The sequence below is a fragment of the Pyxicephalus adspersus genome, chromosome Z, assembly GCF_032062135.1.
Source record: "Pyxicephalus adspersus chromosome Z, UCB_Pads_2.0, whole genome shotgun sequence".
Taxonomy (NCBI): Eukaryota; Metazoa; Chordata; class Amphibia; order Anura; family Pyxicephalidae; genus Pyxicephalus; species Pyxicephalus adspersus.
The window spans coordinates 61,709,305-61,728,030 of record NC_092871.1 but is presented as its reverse complement, the minus strand read 5'-3'; the positions used below and the strand labels follow the sequence as shown (position 1 = coordinate 61,728,030).

The window sequence follows — 18,726 nt, the reverse complement described above, 5'->3', positions numbered from 1 at the left end:
TCTGTTATCATTTTGTATAGGGGTAACAGAAGAATAGAAAATATAGCCATCATCTATTGGTGTCACATTTTTTTACACCTCTACTATTAGGACTGACAGAATTATTAGGGTACTCCTCTGTACTTGTAATCCCCACCCCAAATATCTGTTTATTACAATTGATTTTTCACTTATTTATATTATACTTATTTTAAGACTTTTATCTTCGCCTATGAAGAGAATTTACACTTTCCAAATCACTCATTTGCTTTCAACACATTTTAGAAAAAAAGTAAGTGGTGGGGGACCCTACATATTAGATAATGCAGATTTCTACATAGTGGCGGGTCTCTTGTTCCATTATGTAAATATTTTGTTCAAGTGTTCCTTCCAAAATCCAAATTATATAGATTTTAAACTAACAAATATATATTTATGAAATGCCAACAATCTGTCCCTAGCAAGAAATATAAAAAGTTTTCAGTATTTTCTTATGTATAGGACAGTGCACGAGTTTATGACTGATACTCAGAATACCTTGGCAACAGTGACCTAACAGAAACGCTCAGTATATTATTCTTAATACAATGGACCTAACAGTTCGTTACACACACAGGTGCAAACTACTGCGGTTAGGTGAGAACTGAATTATCTAATCTAACATTTATAAAATCTTTTTTTTTTATTAGTATAAAAATCAGTAAAATATGTTAAGATTTCTTCCATAAAAACAATATATTTAAATTATATATTCATTAAAATTTCTGCATAACATTTTCTGCATAGCCTGATGAAGCCAGCATTTATCTATGTCAATAAGAATACAGGTTGACAATCAAAGATCCAGCAACCTCCAGACCTGAGGAGTGCCTAATTTCCGAAAATTCTGTTTTTTTTTATTTACTTACAGGCCAGTATTTATACTTCCACACAGGCCAGTCTTCCTCCCGCAGCACCACGGACATCTGGCACAGTTCAAGGGAGCAGACAGCAGGGACCTCTCAACATGTATTTAGTTTAGCAAGCAAGACCTAACAGCTGTTTTTGCAGAACAGCACCATGAAAAAAATAGTGGCCAAACAGTGTACTGCAGTCCCTGTATTGAAAATGCGATCCGAAATTCATGCTGGGAAACTGAAGAATCCGGATTATCGATGGGTGGATTTTCAATTGTCACCTGTATAACTATATAACTGAAATTATTTACTCTGTTTGCACTGCACAAAGTGAGCTTTACACAATGGGGCTGTTTTTTTTTTTTTTTAATACATTTTATTGGGGTTTTTTTTATATTAGGAAAATATAACCACCCAGAGTTGGGGAAAATAAACAATTCACAGACATAACAAAAAACAGGGTATACACAAGGGAACTAGAGACTGATTCACATGTCAAAATACAGTATAGTCTTATTATTTTTATACAACTAATTAAACAATGTCAATTAAATAATGTCAAACAGAGGATGGGCTATTTTTCCTAGTATGGTATCAATATACAGAGAAAACCAAGCTTTCCGTTAGGTTTGAAATTTTTTGAAAGTGAAGTTTCTCTTGGCAAAGGCCTTTTCATGGTAATAATAGGAATTAACTCTTTGTATTACCTCTGACAGAGTTGAGGTTAAAATATGGTTCAATTTATTAACTATAGACAATCTCGCTGCAATTAGAATATGGGTGACAATAACTCTAAGGTGTAGAGGAAATATAGGTATAGGTGTAAGGGAGCTGGTGTGCTTTCAGGTGGCAAAGCTGCTGGGAATGGCAGAGAAGTGTAAGCCTTACATACATTGCTCTGCCATTCTCAGCAGCTTCTCTGTAAACAGTGTGAGGAGACCCACCTGGGCTTTCGCTGGTTGCACTCCTGCTGTCACACTGTCACTAACTTTAAAGCAGTGTAAGGAGGGCTTCCAGCACTCTCACTGTTATGTGATGGAGCTGCAGCAGTAAAATTTTAGAGGTGTTAGTCACAAGAGTCCCTCACTTGAACACACATTTTAATACAGCTACATGCAGTATACAATACAGCTCCCCATTCAGGAGAAATTGAGGTTCAAAGAACAAAAAGGGACATTTATATGTGATAGGGCACCATGGTATGATAGGAGTGATGAAGTTTTGGTGTGGGTGTGGGAGGGGGCCGGTAGCCACAAACATCCCCACTTACATTTCTTATGTTACTTTTCACTTGTCCCCACTGGTAGGAGAAATTGGGTTGTAACAGGCATCCCACCAGTCCCTTACAAAGCAGCATCTGCAGATTTGACTCTAGGAGGCAGTGATCAGTACTGAGGGTCTCCCCGAGCCAGAGTTCCATGACATGAGGAAGAAGTAACGGCACCAAAACCTTATCGCCAACCTGAACACAGTCCTAAAATTTTGTAAGCGGGAAAATTTATTTTCAAGGCACCACAGTGCACAGATAATTGGCAGTACCCTAATGCTCATTGCCATGGAAGTGGCCCCTGGGGTTTCCTAAAATGCAAACTCAGTTTTGGGACCCTGGTCTTGAAATAGCCCTCCTTAAAGTGGACCTATCACCACTATTTTTACTTTATATAAAAGGGTCAATAACCCTCTGTTCTGTTTTTTTTTTTTTTTTTTTTAAACAAAAAGGCAAAGCCCCTCCCCTTCGAGTCTCTTGGGATACATACGTCACAAATTCCAGGCTTGGGCTCTGAGAACAGGCATGCACATGAGGGACTTTTCTGTCATAGAAAAAATAAAAATGGCGATCTCACACATGCAAATACAGTGGCATATGTCACAAATCTGTGCAAGTACAGGTGTCTTTTTTATTTTTACTTAGGTCCACTTTACTGAAAAAAGATCCCTGATTGTTATTAGGATTTTATGTTTGAGACCCCGTATCTGGCAACTTGTTATGGTATGTCAGGGGACTGAAATAAATTTTTCTGTCAGCTCTCAGGGTTCCTTGTGTACCAAAAAAAGTTTCCAAAACAATCATTGTAGGACATATAAAGGTTTATAAATGGGGGTATTGACAGCAGCATGAACACAGACACAGCTCTCAGACACATACTGCTACTGGTGTACTTTTTCACAGTGCAAGGTGGGGGGGACCAGCTGATTACAGAGGTCTATAGAACACGCCCACTCTTGGGGAGCTCACACTGAAGCCCGATCTTATGGAAAAAGATAGGAGATGTGCGCACAAACAGTGCAGACATTAGTATGCATTGCGAAGGTAAAATTTTCCCATAGGGCACCAGCAGTTTTGCTTCCTGTCACCTGCCGCCCCCAACTCACCAGCCACGGGCCGGCACTGGTGCACTGGCATGGGTTTGTGTTGCAGAGTATGATTGCTGGACGCAGTGGAGTCATCCCAGAACAGCCATTGTGGGTTAACAGAATCTGTCATTATTGGAACATGCATGCAAAAACTGAAGGTCTCCTTACATGGTGAATGACACAGGATATATATAAAACTTCATAGAAAAACAGAGAGAGAAAAAACCACAAGTAAGCATTAGTAACAGCGACATCTAGTGTTATAATTATGAGCTGCAGTCAAATCATCAATAGACTAAGCTGTAAGATGTTGTACCCCCCACACTTTTAGGACCACTGCACTAAAGGAATCATATTAAAGAGATCTGATATATATTTGTATCCTAATTTGAGCCATGTAGACAAATTTAAATTAGATTTTCAAATGTTCTAAGTGGTTTAGATATAAAGTTATCTATGTAACGGTAAGTTTTATTTAGATTTTGCCGGGCAAATATCATTGCTACAATAGGGGGCTAATTTTTTAAAGGTCTCCAAGATTGGTTAAGATAAACTATCATGGGGGAAGCTGTGTGATTAAACAAACCCAGAATGGAATTCTTGCAAATCATTTGTTAATATTTGGCAATTGTTTTCAGTCCTGGATCAGATTAATTCCAGGTTTGCTGGATCACCCAGGTTCTCCTATGATAGTCTACTTTCTACAGTTATAGAGAGTAAAGTAAATCAGGCTCAGTGTGTGTATCAGAGGCTACACTGAGTCACATGGAGCTTGCCTCATTTCCTAAATGATGAATCACCAACATCCTCTAGCCTTTTCCTCTCCATCCGTAATGCCCCTGGCATTTTATTTTTTAAAGTCATTTAATAAATTATTTCATAAAGCCACATGGAGCACCCTAAAAGCACCTCCCACTAGCCAAGATCTGTTTGCATTTCAGAGACTTAGTGATGATGCCCCTAGATCAGGGGTCTGCAACCTGCGGCTCCGGAGCCGCATTCGGCTCTTCAACCTCCTTGTTGTGGCTCCCTTCGGCTGCCGTGGGGAGATCTCTGATGGGGGATCCCCTTCCTCCCAAGACACTGCGGAGGAGGGGGATTCCCTATCCGGTGTTCTAATGAAAAAAATCTACCAGTGAAATAAATCTACCACGGGGCGGCTCCAGACTATTTTTCTTTAGTGGAAGAGGAGGCAAAATGGCTCTTTTGATAGTAAAGGTTGCTGACCCCTGCCCTAGATCTAAAATTAGGTATGTAATGAAAAAATGAAAGTTTTTACTTAGACACACCTTTATGTACCGTATTTTTCCCTTAATAAGACGCACTTTTTTCACCCCAAAAGTGGGAGGAAATGTCTGTGCGTCCTTTGGAGCAAATATTGTTGCACAGCCAGCCCCAGCTGCAGTACCTTCAGTGGCCACCGGGTGTCAGAGGTTACAGCTGCATCACGTGTGTATGTGTGTGATGGCCAGCTCTGTCCTTCCAGTGCAATTCAGCAGCAACAGAGGACATGGTCAGCAAGACAGAGGAGCCTGGCTTACACAGCCCAGACACCACTCACAGCCCTAACACCGGACACACAGGACAGGTAATGACACTGGACACACAAGACAAGTAATGACACAGGACAGGGTGACACAAATGTGTCATAGACAGGAGACATTTATGGGGCTGCTTGGTGCAGGGGGACACAGTAGGCAAAGCCTACACAGGAGGGGCTGTAATGATAGGACATGCTCCATGTAGGAGGGTAGAGAACTGCATAATATAACACTGGTTCAGAATTTTTTTTCTTGTTTTCCTCCTCTAAACCTAGGTGTGTCTTATGGTCAGGTGCGTCTTATTGTGTGAAAAATACGGTACATTTAGTTACACATCAGCCCCCTCCCACTTCACCAAGAGCTCCCTTCACATAGAAAGCATCACCCACAGAAGCTCACCACTTACTGTAACTTTATTTCTCAACTAGCTGATAACCCGACGTTGCCCGGGTATTTGTTTTATGCAATCTTATATTTTACAGGAAAAGGAATCAAATCAAGCTATAGTGTTAAATCAAAGAAATGTTTTTTTTTACGGGTTTTAAAAGTATAAGTACAATATACAATTAAAATACAAATAAATTAAACTACCTAGATAATTGCAATGGTTCTAATGGTGTTTTAAAAATGTTTTAATATGAACATTGTGCTCATGAAATATCCTTTGTAGCTTTAAGAGAATCTGAATTGTGTTCCTGAGATGTAGGTGCACCTCTGGTCAGTTTCTATTAGTTCGTTTCAATAAAATATAGTTTTAGAAATTTTGGTGGTTGATCTGGTAGCGAATGTAACGACCCCGCTTTATGGTATATTTTCTTTTGCACAGTTAATGTGGATGGAAATCCAGGCTGTTGAACAACTGATGTGGCGCAGAATGATGTAATTTGGAAACAAGAGTTGTATTTTCTGATGTTATTAAGAAAAAGCTTTGACTATTGAGGTTTTTGCTGATGTGTAATTCCAAAGTTCTGGGTGGTGGTGGTGTTTCCAGTTGGCAGAGTTTGACTTTCTTTTTTTTTCAGCAAATACCAGGAGAATCAGATTTAAACTTGACAGTAGATTTTTTACTTGACAGTAAATAGACATATAGACACTGTACATTGTACTAATCTATTCAAACCATTTCCATTTTCCGATGGTAACATTTGCATGTTGCCAGTAGTCTTTATGTGGATCATAGTAGAATCCATTCAATGCTAAGCTAAAATGTTGTGCAGTCCATGATCATCTGGCTCTTTCTCTCATTTCGTGTACTCGGGTCTCACACTGTTGTACTGATCTGACATCTGACTGAAGCTCCAGATGTAGTAGTTCTATCTCTCTTATCCTGTAGTCGGGTGTCATGCTGTTGTACTGTCTCTGAAGCTCTAGATGTAGTAGCTTTATCTCTGTTATCCTGTAGGTAGATCTCACACTGTTGTACTGTCTCTGAAGCTCTAGATGTAGTAGCTCTTTCTCCCATTTCCTGTAGTCAGGAAACATAGCAAGATTGGTTAAAATGTCTCTATGCATTTTCTAGTGATGACATACACACATACATCCAAATATAGCTCTGACATATAGCACAGCACTGTACAAAGCTGACTGGTGCACTCACATGAGTCTCAGTCATATGTATGGCAGGTTTGGTTGAAATGTCTCTATTTGTTTTCGAGTGATGGTAGAACATACACACATACACACATAAATATAGCAAAGGTCCCCCTTTTTATTAGAAAGCATTATATTATAGAGCAAATGAAGAAGCTTCAATTCACCCTAGCTACTTAGATTCTTCATTTTGTTTATGCTTTCTCCCAGCAAACATTCTGATCTTTTCATGTCGGTCTCTTCACAACTGAGTAAAGCTGCAGCTCCTCCACCTGACATCAAAACTAAAACTGGCCTTTGAAGGACCTGTGGAGGGATGAAGGAGAGCAGCAAGTTTCTACAAATTTGCTTTCATCTCCCTGTTAAGGGAGAGCACTCCACCATAAAGCCAAAACACTTCCCAGACTTCCCAGGGAAACAGCACCCTCCATCATCAGTGGCAAACAAAAACCTCACCAGTGACAGTGACAAACAGAAAAATACATAAAAGATAGGTGCTCAGTGCATAAAACACTGGGCAAAGAATAAAAACCTGCCCATCTGCACTAGCTGCAGCTAATGCAGAATGACAAGGGTGCTAAATCAACATAAAAGTGACATGCCTGTGTACCAAAAATGACTAAAGGTTGACCAGACCCAAGTGATTTTTAAGTACCCCTGGTTCGCTACTCTAGGGTGATGACTCTTAGCAAGATTCAACAGCTCCTCAGACCTAAGGGCTAGACTGAAGCTTTCTCCGCTCCTAACCAGTGGGATGGCAAGTCCCATGCCTTTTTCCGGCCTGCGCTCCGGAGGAATTAGCATAGAATGGCCCCTTATGGAGCATGACCATCTAGCTGTCCCTCCTAACAGGCGTACTGCATTCTTGCCATGAATACAGTGTCATTCCACTCCCGCACACTGGATGAATTAGGTACTACACTTGATCTTAGCCAAAAGGGAGAGAAGTGATCAATCCAACTTGTTTACTAACCAAGCCACCACAATTGCTCTTTCAGTGTCTAGTTCTGCAGACATCCCCACTGTTGCATCCTTTTCATCCTTTTTCAGGGTTGATATAGAGAGTCCTTTAATGGCATGTTCAATAAGTGAAAACAAGTGTAGGGAACATACTATGGTTTGGGGGTTGCAATCAGACAGAGAACATACTAAGCATCTAATAGACTGCACAACTGGATTGGGCAGGCATAGTGTGACAACACAGGATATATGCAGAGCACAAACATCTAGTGTCTGGAAGGAATTTGGTAATTCCCTTGATTATGTTTGATATTAATGATGCACAATTTAATCTGAAGTATACAAGGTTAATTTTGTTGGTTCTTCTTAACCTACTGTGGGTTTTGGTTTATATGTTGTATATATTTATATATTATGTATATTTTTTGTTTGTATGTATGTATGTATATATTGTATGTTTTTGCCAGAAATTGTTTTATTCATCTGTAATAATTGCATATGTGTAAGGTACTTACCTGGCCAGCGATCCAGCGTCATCCTCAGGGATCGCGGACAGCGAGGAGGACACCGCTGCAGCAGGCAACGCAGCCGAGGCTGCCGCTGCTCTGCTCCTAGTGTGTCTCCTCTAACTACCCGAACTACTGTTCAGACGAATAGCATCCCCACCATCCCTGCAGACGTGCACAGTACTGCTGCACACACCCTCAGCATTCCTGCGGGTGTACACAGTACAGCACGGCCCAGGGATCCTGTTGCGTAAGGCTCGTGCGCTATAATGTGCGCCTCTTGTACTCCCCGGGGGGCGAGGCATGTATCATTTAAATTTCCTGTGGCTCAATGGGCCGCAGCGGATTCATTATTCAGTATGTTCACCAATCCAATGGTGCCAGATGCCATAATATGATTGGGCACTCTTCCCATTAAATGAAGCCCTGTCATCAGCACCTTAGCCACTTTATAGCCTCTGTGTTACAGTGTGCTTGGGTGCGTTCTTCAGTTTGGTTTCTGTACTAACCTCTGTTGTCTTGTTACCAGCTCGGACTTATTACCCACAGCGACCCGGTCTGATAACTGACTATTTGCATGAACTCTGCCTGCCCAACCTTTGGGTTGTCCCTGACTACGCCTTCTGCCTCATCCTTCTTTACTGCACTGTATCGGACTGACCTTTTGTGTTTGACCCTTGGCCTATATTTGAATTACCCAAGAAAAGGTTGCTAAAAGCATAACTGAAGTTGGTTGTAATTCATGCACCCAAGGGCAATTACAATATGTAGCCACAATTGGTTTTCTTTTCTTTTTTGCCTTTGTTTTTTCATATGTTGATTTTATATTTTTGAATGTTTTTAGGATTTGTTTTTTTTTTCTTTATTCTGTATTTGTTCTAAATGGTGTATTGTATTATGTATGGCTTAAACTGTCTATAAAAAAATAAAAAATGTTATTCAAATAAAAAGTATGCTGCTGATGCATTACAATGCAAAGGGCACTGTATAGTGTTATTGTGGTACTTAAAGTAAATGGTGCAACACTCTAGTACATCACTAGGTGATCACTAGGGTGGGGAAAATTAGGGAAATGCTTTTGTCCTGATTGGGGCAAACTGTGTATCTAATTTTCTTGTATAAGTCCAGAAGCAGTAAATGATTGGAATTTTATTTTTGGTACTGGATGGCAAAGGTACAATTTTTTTTCGTTGATAAATAAAAAATATAAAACTTAGATAATTATTCATGAAGGTCATCCCTTCAGACAGCTTCTAATTGTTTAACATAATTAGTAAAAAAAATAATTGAAAAAATAGCCCTCCCTGTACAAATATAACACAAAATTCATGTCCTGATTAGTGTTGATGTTCGAATTCGGGTTGTCCCTATATTCGACCCGAATATGGCTGTTCGAATTCGGATAGACCCGACCCGAAAAACACAGCAAAAATTTGTTATTCGACAGCAAAAATTCGGGGAAAAAAAAAATTTTAAAAATAAAAATTTTTCTTAAATAACCGTATTTTTTGTTGTATAAGACGCACTTTTTCTTCCCCAAAACTGGGGGGGGAAAGTTGGTGCATCTTATACGACAATCACTGTGTTAAAAAATAATTAAAATAACATACTCACCCGATACCCTGATCCTGCGTGCGTCTCCTCTCCTCGATGCTGGCTGCAGCATGTGTCTCCTCCTTCCTGCAGAGCAGAGCGAGAAGAAGCCGGCACACGCGCCCCCGCGATTCTGAACCTGGAAGCACGCTGGAAGCAAGCTGATCCCTGCCCTAACGGAGTTCCCCGGCGGAAAAAAAGGTACTCATTTTCTAACAATAATTATTGGAAGTGTGTACCTAGCTTTAGCCTAAAATTGATTTGACAGGTGCTCTTTAATCTTCATGCGAAGTACAGGGGTATGTAATAGTGTTATGTATCTTTTATAATGTATCTTTTTATGTATCCTTTTACAATGTATTTTTTTATGTATCCTTTTATAATGTATCTTTTTACATCTGTTTGGAGGCTGTAGAAGCTCTACACAGTGCTGAAAAAAACACAAATTTTTCCTCCTTATTGACTTTAATGGTGTTCGACTTTGACATTCGATCACCTGAACTTTTTTGCTTTATTCGAGCGAAAAGCTGCCGAATCGAATAGTGAGCTATTCGACCAACACTAGTCCTGATGATGACTGACCTCCACAGTTCTGATCCAAGGTCAGAATAGCTCAAATCTGGGTTAGAATTGGAACTATCCAACCAGCATTTCCTGTCCTGATTTATCTATTAATTGAAGAACCTCATAAAGTGTTTGGGGAATCAAATTTCCCACATATTGGTCCTGAGGTTGTTAGCTGGAAAATGCCTGACTCAAAGCTTAGTAATTGGGGGATTTTATTCACTAAAGATTGGCATTCGGGTAGATTCCCATGTTCTTTTTCTCCTACTATAATATTTAATCACTTCCCTGATTTAGTAGAATGATTCATAATGGCAATTTATCCTATTTCATGTGCTACACCATTTGTAAAAATTCTTTTCCCGAGTTAGTTTTGTTCATATTACATTATATATTTGTATGTGGACACCCTACAAACTCCTAATGAGTTCAGGTGTTTCCAGTACTGCTACAGCATGCAAATACATTGTTGACAATTGTACACATTCAAACCTGTGGTAACAGTTTGGAAATGCCCCTCATTTTTACAAACCTGCTCTAAAGTCTTGTAGAAAGCCTTTTTGGAAGAGTGGAGACTTTTACAGTTACAAAGATAGTAGGTGGACCCCATGTTAATGTCCATGTTTTGGAATGGAATATCCATCAAGCTCATATTTGTGTAATGGTTAAGTGTTTAAAAACTTTTGACCATATAGTACTGTTGGAGTGCGCAACATGAATGATATAAAATCAGCACTTAAGCTTCATACACACATGCAATAATTGGTATTACTATATTATAATATTACTCGTTCATGCATACTGTAGTCCTTAGTCATTGGAAAGGATTGTGAAAGATTAGAGTAAGGACTGCAGGATGCACGAACGAGGGCTGTACATATAGCACCGTTCTGCTCTATGGAAAGAGGAGGGGGAGAAGGATGGATTGGCACCCTGCTGCGTGCTCTCCCCCTTCCTTTGCATTAGGATCGGTCATCGTCTATGGATCCACCAGGACGGTCGTTCGGAGGATGGACAACGGGCACAGTACACACGCCAGATTCTCGTACGAGATCGGCCTTGAGCCGATTATCAGGCGAGAACCATTGGACGTGTGTACGCAGCTTTATGCATTTTCCATTTCAAATGATATGTTCAATATGACTTGGTGAGCCTTAATGGGGGTTTGAAATGTCAATGCGGACCAATCTACCAGGATGACTCCAGCTGGGGTTTGGATCCAAGGAACTGGAAGTAAAGAGAACACCTCCTTGAACAGTATGATCACACTATACCAGGTGTAAGGTATGAGACTTGTGCATGGAAGCATCTACTTCAAAGACTTCTCCAACCATCCTGCCTGGTGTATAAACATACCTGCTATCTGATGACTCCCAAAGGATCTAGAGGACTTGCCCCCAATGCAACAGTGACACCTATTGGAGAATATCAGCGGGCACCTGTGAGCAGTGTATTTAGGAAGGGGGAGGACACCCAAGTAAGGGGTGGTTGCATGGGTGTGGCTGGATGTGGCCAGGGGTCCTGGAGATGTATAAGAAGAGACAACAGCCACAAATCGCTCTCTTAAGCTACGTACACACGTCAGATTTTTATCGCCCGATAATCGGCATCGGCCAATTATCGGGCGAAAATCTGCCGTGTGTACAGTCAGTGTCGTCCATCGTCCGGACGACCGACCTGCCGGATCCACGGACGATGGACGACAGCCGATCCTAATGAAAGGGAAGGGGAGAGCGCGCAGCAGGGTGCCGCTCCGTCGCTCTCCCCCTCCCCTCTCCATAGAGCATGAACGGTGCTGTATGTACAGCACCGTTCATGCATCGTACACTCCCTTGTCGTTGGAAAGGATCGTGAAAGATCCTTTCCAACGACAAAAATTGCAAGTGTGTACGCAGCTTTATATACATCCTATGCCTCTTAGACCTCTCTTCTCTTACTACAGAGGACTAGAGAGGATACAGAGGACGGACTCTTTGTGTAACATATCATTTTACTTTGTGTATGTGATTTTTACTTAGCCTATTTGAATGATTGTGGATTACTTGTTAAATCTTGTTCTATGTTAATAAATATTTTGGTATTTAAGATCTGTGTGATTATTAAGTGAATAGAGACTTAGTAAAAGACACTGTTTCCAATAAAGGGATAAGGGAAAGAGGAATTATTCATTCACGTACATAGCACTAAGGTGGAAAAATTTTTCTGGTTCTTTGCCTGGCATGCAGACAGTACACTCAGCACCCTCTTAAGTTAAGATTTTTAAATACATCCCCCCACCACATATATCATAGCATAGGTTGATATGGTATGAATGTGCCCTCAAATTTGCAAGACAGCTGTTTTATCATTTGCATTAATTTTTTTTTACATAGGTCTCGGCCTAGTACACAAGAGATTATTTTCACCAAACCAATTTCTGATTTGATGAAACTGGAGATCTGAAGTGAACTAAAAGAGAAATTAGCAGCAGACCAATTGTAAATGGGTTTGGAATCTAACCTGGGTGGATTTGATGTGGTATAAATTGGTAAAAATATTAGTATTGGTCAAAAGTCACGTTGTTGGCAAAAATGAATAATCCTTTAGGAATTTCATCAATTCTTTTGATGTTGTGCAGTGTTTAGTGACTTCCAATCATATTGTTTAGAATATTAAAAAGATTGGATGGTTTAGCCCCATAATTGGCAGTGATTCTGCTTGTTTGCACTTATCGCTTCTATAAGACAGAGAGAACAGAGAGAATGTATAAGTGTATAATATGTTTAATCATATGTATAATCATGTATAAGTGAATGCAGAGCTGGGATTCAGCATTTCAAAGGAGTTCCTCTGAAAGGCTGATACATTGTAAGATAGGTTACATTAGAGTGAGAAAGCCTCAAGACACAATACTTACACATCACAATGAGTGTAGCCACACACATGGATTAAGCTGTAGTTATAAGTCAGGCAGCACTGTGGCTCAGAGGAAAGTCCTCTGACCTTTGCAGCACTAGGACACTCTCTGCTTGGAGTTTGCATGGGTTTCCTCTGGTTTCCTCTCACATCCCCCCCAAAAAAATTGCAGTAGGTTTAATTAGCTACCCCCCATAATTGACTGTATTAAAGCCATATGACTAAAGGTGCATACACACTTCCAATTTTTATGGTTCAAAACGAACGACGAACGATCGATTGGTCAAAAATCGTTCGTAAAAAAAGTAACCAACGACGCCGACGAACGAGGAAAGTCGTTGGAAACGAACGACCGGACCGGCGGATAGATATCGTGCAGGATCGTTCGTCGTTCGTTTTCCAACGATAATAATTGGAAGTGTGTACGTAGCTTAAGATAGGGACATTAGATTGTGAGCCCCTTTGAGGGACAGCAAGTGACATGACTATGGACTTTGTACAGCGCTGCAAAATATGATGGCGCTATATAAATACTGTTTAATAAAAATAATAATGTGGCTCTGAGATTGGTATTCTTACTATGGGGCTCAGGAAAAATACACTTGTTTTCCATTGCAGCCAATCAATTTTAAAGCTACCAAATTGAGAACAGATGACTGGACAGGGCAACAATATTATGTCCATGGGAGGACCACAAGCCTCCCATCTGGCTGCTGTCTGAAATAGTAGATCAATATCTTTCTTTTCTGAGATAGGAAGTTACAATTCTAATCTCTAAAGTAGAATCTTAAGTGGTTTTGTTCATAGTTTATTTATTTTATGTGGTCTGGACTAAACAAGTAATATTTTTAGATTTTTTTTTCAATATGAAACAAATTAAAATGATGTAGTCTTCTATTTTGCCAGAATTTGGAGATTGATGTGGACTTTTTGATTTTATATGAGAAGGAATTATAAAATACTATATACAAGGATTTTGCCTCATGCCAACAAAATACTTTATCACCCACATGTTATGTTTCCCCACATTGTTTCAAAGTATGTGACTTCTGGACTCTGGACCTTTTGACCCCTTATTAGTGTGATATTAAATCCTGATCTCACCTTTAAAATATAAAATTGTCTTCTTTTAAAATGTCTTTGTTGGAAGTTGTCTTCCTAACAGACCAAGGTCATAAATTTCCATTTATCAGATATTTTCTGATCTGACAACCAGACCCTATAGTTTATAACACCCAGACCCTTATTGGTTAGTTGGTGTGTTCTGTACGATGACCATCGGTTGACACAGATTGGGAATGGTAATGGAATTTGATGGATCTCCCAGCCTAATTTGATATATGAATCTCTTGCTGGAATCTAAGTTTAGGGCTCAACGAGAGGTCCAGCTGGGTAATCACTAGTGTTGTTGTTTGAATTCAGGTCGTCCTAATGTTCGACCTGAATATGACCGTTCAAATTCGGGTGGACCCGACCAGAATTTTGCTGTATTCGAAGCCCCGAATTCGACCCTCCCACAATACCTAGGGACCCTCCCACAATGCCTAGGGACAGATAGATATATAGATAGATAGATAGATAGATAGATAGATAGATAGATAGATAGATAAAGAGATAGTCAGTCAGTGTGTTACATACACGCAGCCAGAGCCAGGGTCCCCTCGCTGATTGCATGCACAGTATCACACTTGTACTGAGAGACAGACACACAGACACAGTGCCCCTGATTCATCAAGCAGAATCGGATGATCGCTCGCGCATTCGTATTCGCGATCCGAAATCGTACGCCGTTGCGCTATTCAGCATTATGAAGGCAGGAATCCGGCTGGCAGTGAGGAGGCGAGTGTACGAGCACACTCAAGTCCGGACCGCGGGAAACCGCGCTCGCTGGTCGCGCGTACTTTCGCGCTTCCAGCGAGCGTGGATTTTATTGATGAATCAGGGGCAGTGTATACTGCAGTATATAGTTTGTATACTGTGCTGCATATTACAAGCGTCACCACTGAAGCAAAGTGCTGCATACAACACACACAGCGCACTTGCATTTTTTGTGTCAACCCCCCCTCCCCTCAATAAAAAAATGCACTTACTGTACCAATTGACATATACATATACCATATTAGCTACGAAGTATTTTGCAGGGTGTCAAGCCACATAAAGAAAAAAATTTCTACATTGTCTGGCCAAAGAGGAAAGGGCAGCTTTGGCGGGGTGGCAAGCAAAGCAGCATGGGTTTTTTTTTATTTGCAGACCCAAGAACAAGAAGCGCTGCTGTTGGTGGTGGGCGTTCATTATTACCACACCATGAACAAGACGTAGTGGAGTACATGACCCAGCCTGGGTCAAGTGATTGTACCCCCTCTTCATGCCAGTCCCAGACACAGACCTTACAGGTGTCCCAAACAATCCATGATACACCTGTTCCTCCTAGTTCTTCAACAGAGGCTGGAAAGTCACGTGTACGGCAGCATGTAGAGGATGTCCCACTGAGGGGTTGGAGAGGTGGAGCTACAAGCATCCCTTGAAGATGCTCAGTTGTTTCAGTCATCTGACGAAGAGAGTCAGTTCACAGGCTTTCACCCCAGTTTACTGTCTCTTCTGATGATGATGTCCTTGATCCGACATGGGCCGAACAAGGAGATCATCATAGGCAGGAAGAAGAGGAGGAGGTTGCAGAGCGCCCTCAAAGGGGGAGAGGGAGGAAGAGGGTAAAAGCTGGCCACACTCTGCATTCTTCAAGTACCAGTGAGGCAAGTCATAGACGTAAATCGGCGGAAGCTGTCACAATAGCTATGCCTCAATAACCGCAGACTGCCACCACGAGCACCAGCTCCAGGGCACCTTTCGGCCCAGTTAGATGTTCGCCCGTGTGGGCATTTTTTAATGTCCATAGTGATGACAACACTATATTCATCTGTAAACTGTGTGCTCAACACTTGAAACGAGGCAAAAACCTAAACAAACTTGGAACAAGTTGCATCAGCACTCATTAACCACCACCTCCGCCCAAGAAGCAAGCTCAAACTGCTTGATCTTCCTCAGCTGCCTTTCCTCCTTCTGCCACCAAAGTTACCCATGCTGCTGCCAGCAATTTGAGTGGGCCATGTAGCCGAGCATTACCTTTTTCAGGCTCCACCAGCAGAGAGCAGGAGCTCCAACGCAGATCGGCTGCTGTTTTTCGCATTGATAGCAGTCAGGACCAGGCATCATTGTCATCCCCCACAACTTCTACCCCATCGTCCTTTCTTTCTGTGGTTAGCATTAGCAGCATCCAACCTTCCATCCCCAGATGCTGGAGCGCAAGAGGAAATATGGCCCAAATGACACAAAAACAAAGCTAATTAATGCTGCAAATGCACAGCTGATTGCGTTAGAGCTCCTCAATTACCGGCTGGTGGACTCCAATGCATTCCGTTACGCATTCCTCTGCGCGAACCCACAGTATGTTATGCCAAAGCGACAGCAGTTTGCAGAAAAATGTGTTCCTGCTTTGCATGAACACGTGCAGAGCAATGTGTCCATGGCCCTGCAGCACTCAGTTTCTGGCAAGGTGCACCTGACAACCGACAGTTGGTTGAGCAAGCATGGCGTGGGAAGATGTATTTCATATACAGCTCACTGGGTAACTTTGGTGGCAGCAGGGGAAGATGCAGCTGCAGCAAGGCCTGCATACCTACCTCCGCCCAGAGCACATCGCCATGCAATTTCCTCCTCAACCTCCACTTCCACCTCCTCCTTTGAATCTTGTGCCTCAACCTCTTCCTCCAGGGACACTTTGCCGTGGAGGCCCAGCACCAGCACCTCCCATTCGGCAACATCTGTTCACCGGCAGCAACAACCTACAGTTTGCTATTTCGGTGCACAATTCAGACCTTGCCATGCAGTCCTGAGATTGCGAAGCCTGGGTTCCCTCAGCCAAACTGGAGCAGCCATTCTAAGTGCCTTGCGGGAGAAGGAGGACATATGGCTAACTCCTAACAGACTTCAGCCAGGCAAGGTCATGTGTGACAACTGGGCCAATCTGCTGGCAGCCCTGCGTTGTGGGAAACACGTACCTTGCCTGGCTCACATCATGAACCTGATAGTACAGTGCTTTCTTAGGAATTACCCAGGCCTCCAGCCACTGTTGCTGAAGGCCAGAAAGTTGTCAGCGCATTTCCGCCGGTCTTACACAGGCAGTGCCAGTTTGGTGGAGTTACAGCGAAATCTCAACCTGCCAGTGCACCGGTTAATTTGTGATGTGGCCACACGTTGAAATTCCACCTTTTACATGCTGCAGCGGCTGGCTGAACAACAGAAAGCGGTGGTGGATTACGTGGCAGAGTCTGTTCTTTTCAGACGTATACCTACACTACCTTTCTTTAGCCCTGCGGAGTGGCTGCAAATTGAGGACTTTTGTACTGTATTGTCACCTTTTGAAAGAGGCCACCAGGATGATCAGCAGAGATCAGGCCTGTGTCAGTGACACCATCCCTATCATATGCCTGCTGGAACAGATGATGGTGGATCTCAGACACGACACAGAGCGGATGCTGCATCAAGAGATGACGTTTCAAACATCATCTCGGACATGCGTGCCTACTAGGCATAGTGCACCACAAATCCAGACAAAGGAGGAGGAGGAAGAGGATGAGGAGGACATTGCAAGCATGGGAGAAGGGGAGGAAGGGGCAGAGGAGGATATTGAGGGTACATAACATCCATCCACCCAAACACAAGGGGGCATGTTCCGTGGATGGCAAGACCAGGCGGAGGAGGAGGAGGACTACCCTGTGCTGCTGTTCGACCCACAGGAGTGTGAGTCTAGAATTATCTCAGCTGTGGGCAGTTTGAGCCACATGACAGCCTTCATGCAGGAGTGCAAAGCCAAAGATCCACACATACAACACATAAAAACAAAGACTGACGACTATTGGATTGCTACATTACTGGATCCACGTTACAAGCCTGAAATACAACAATTGATCTTGCCCCAATACAGGGGACCTAAAATGCAGCACTACCAATAAGTGCTTGTAAGGGACTTGTGCTCAGCCTTTCCGACTGCCTGCAGCAGCAACAGCAGGGATCCCTATGGCAGTTCCACCAGCCATGGGAGCCAAACAACTGCTTTAGGTGGCATGGGTGGCAGCAGCAGTAGAGGTCATCTAAGCCAAACTTTGAAGGCTTTTTTTCAGCGGAAGCAAGCTGCCAGTCGTGTAGCAATTGCCAATGACACTCAGCAGTGGTACTCAGTTATGGTGCAGGAATACCTGAGCCCTGCATGGGACATCTGCAACCTGCAAAGCCGGGACCCACTGGGCTACTGGGTATTCAAGCTTGAGCAGAACATGCCAATCAGATACTTGCCTGCCCAGCCGCAAGTGTGTTATCTGAAATAGTGTTCAGTGCAGCTGGTGAATACTGAGTGACAAACGGATTCGGCTCTTCACAGAAAATGTCGACCGAATCAGTTTTATTAAAATGAAAAAGGCATGGATCGGCAATGACTTCAACACCCCCTCTGCAGAGTGTACTGATTAGTCGTCAACTGCTGCACATACATCTTGATGGGAAGAGCATGTTCACAGCCTTTCGACATCTCCTTCTACTCCCCACTCTAGTGGCCCTCTACCTCTACTCTTTCTCTGAGGTCTATACCTTGCAATGGAGCTGTGTAACTGGCTATTTTATTTAATGAGCACCTCCCTTAGGGCCCTTTGCCTCTATCTACTTTGAGGCCTATATCACTTGTAATGGAGCTGTGTGATTCATAATTAAATATTTGTATTTTTAGTAGAGAAATACATACATTTTTCTGTCCTTTTGGATAGATAGCAAGTGGTATCAAAAAAAAATATCTGCATT

General features: G+C 42.2%; 1 long non-coding RNA gene across 1 annotated transcript in view; it reads right to left on the bottom strand.

Moving 5' to 3' along the window:
* Window positions 1–5,166: 5,166 nt before the first annotated feature.
* Window positions 5,167–18,726, bottom strand: part of LOC140344034 (uncharacterized) — a 19,749-nt gene continuing 6,189 nt past the window's right edge. The window contains exon 2 of the long non-coding RNA XR_011923459.1: window positions 5,167–6,236. This is a non-coding gene — a long non-coding RNA (uncharacterized lncRNA). The remainder of the gene's footprint in view (window positions 6,237–18,726) is intronic.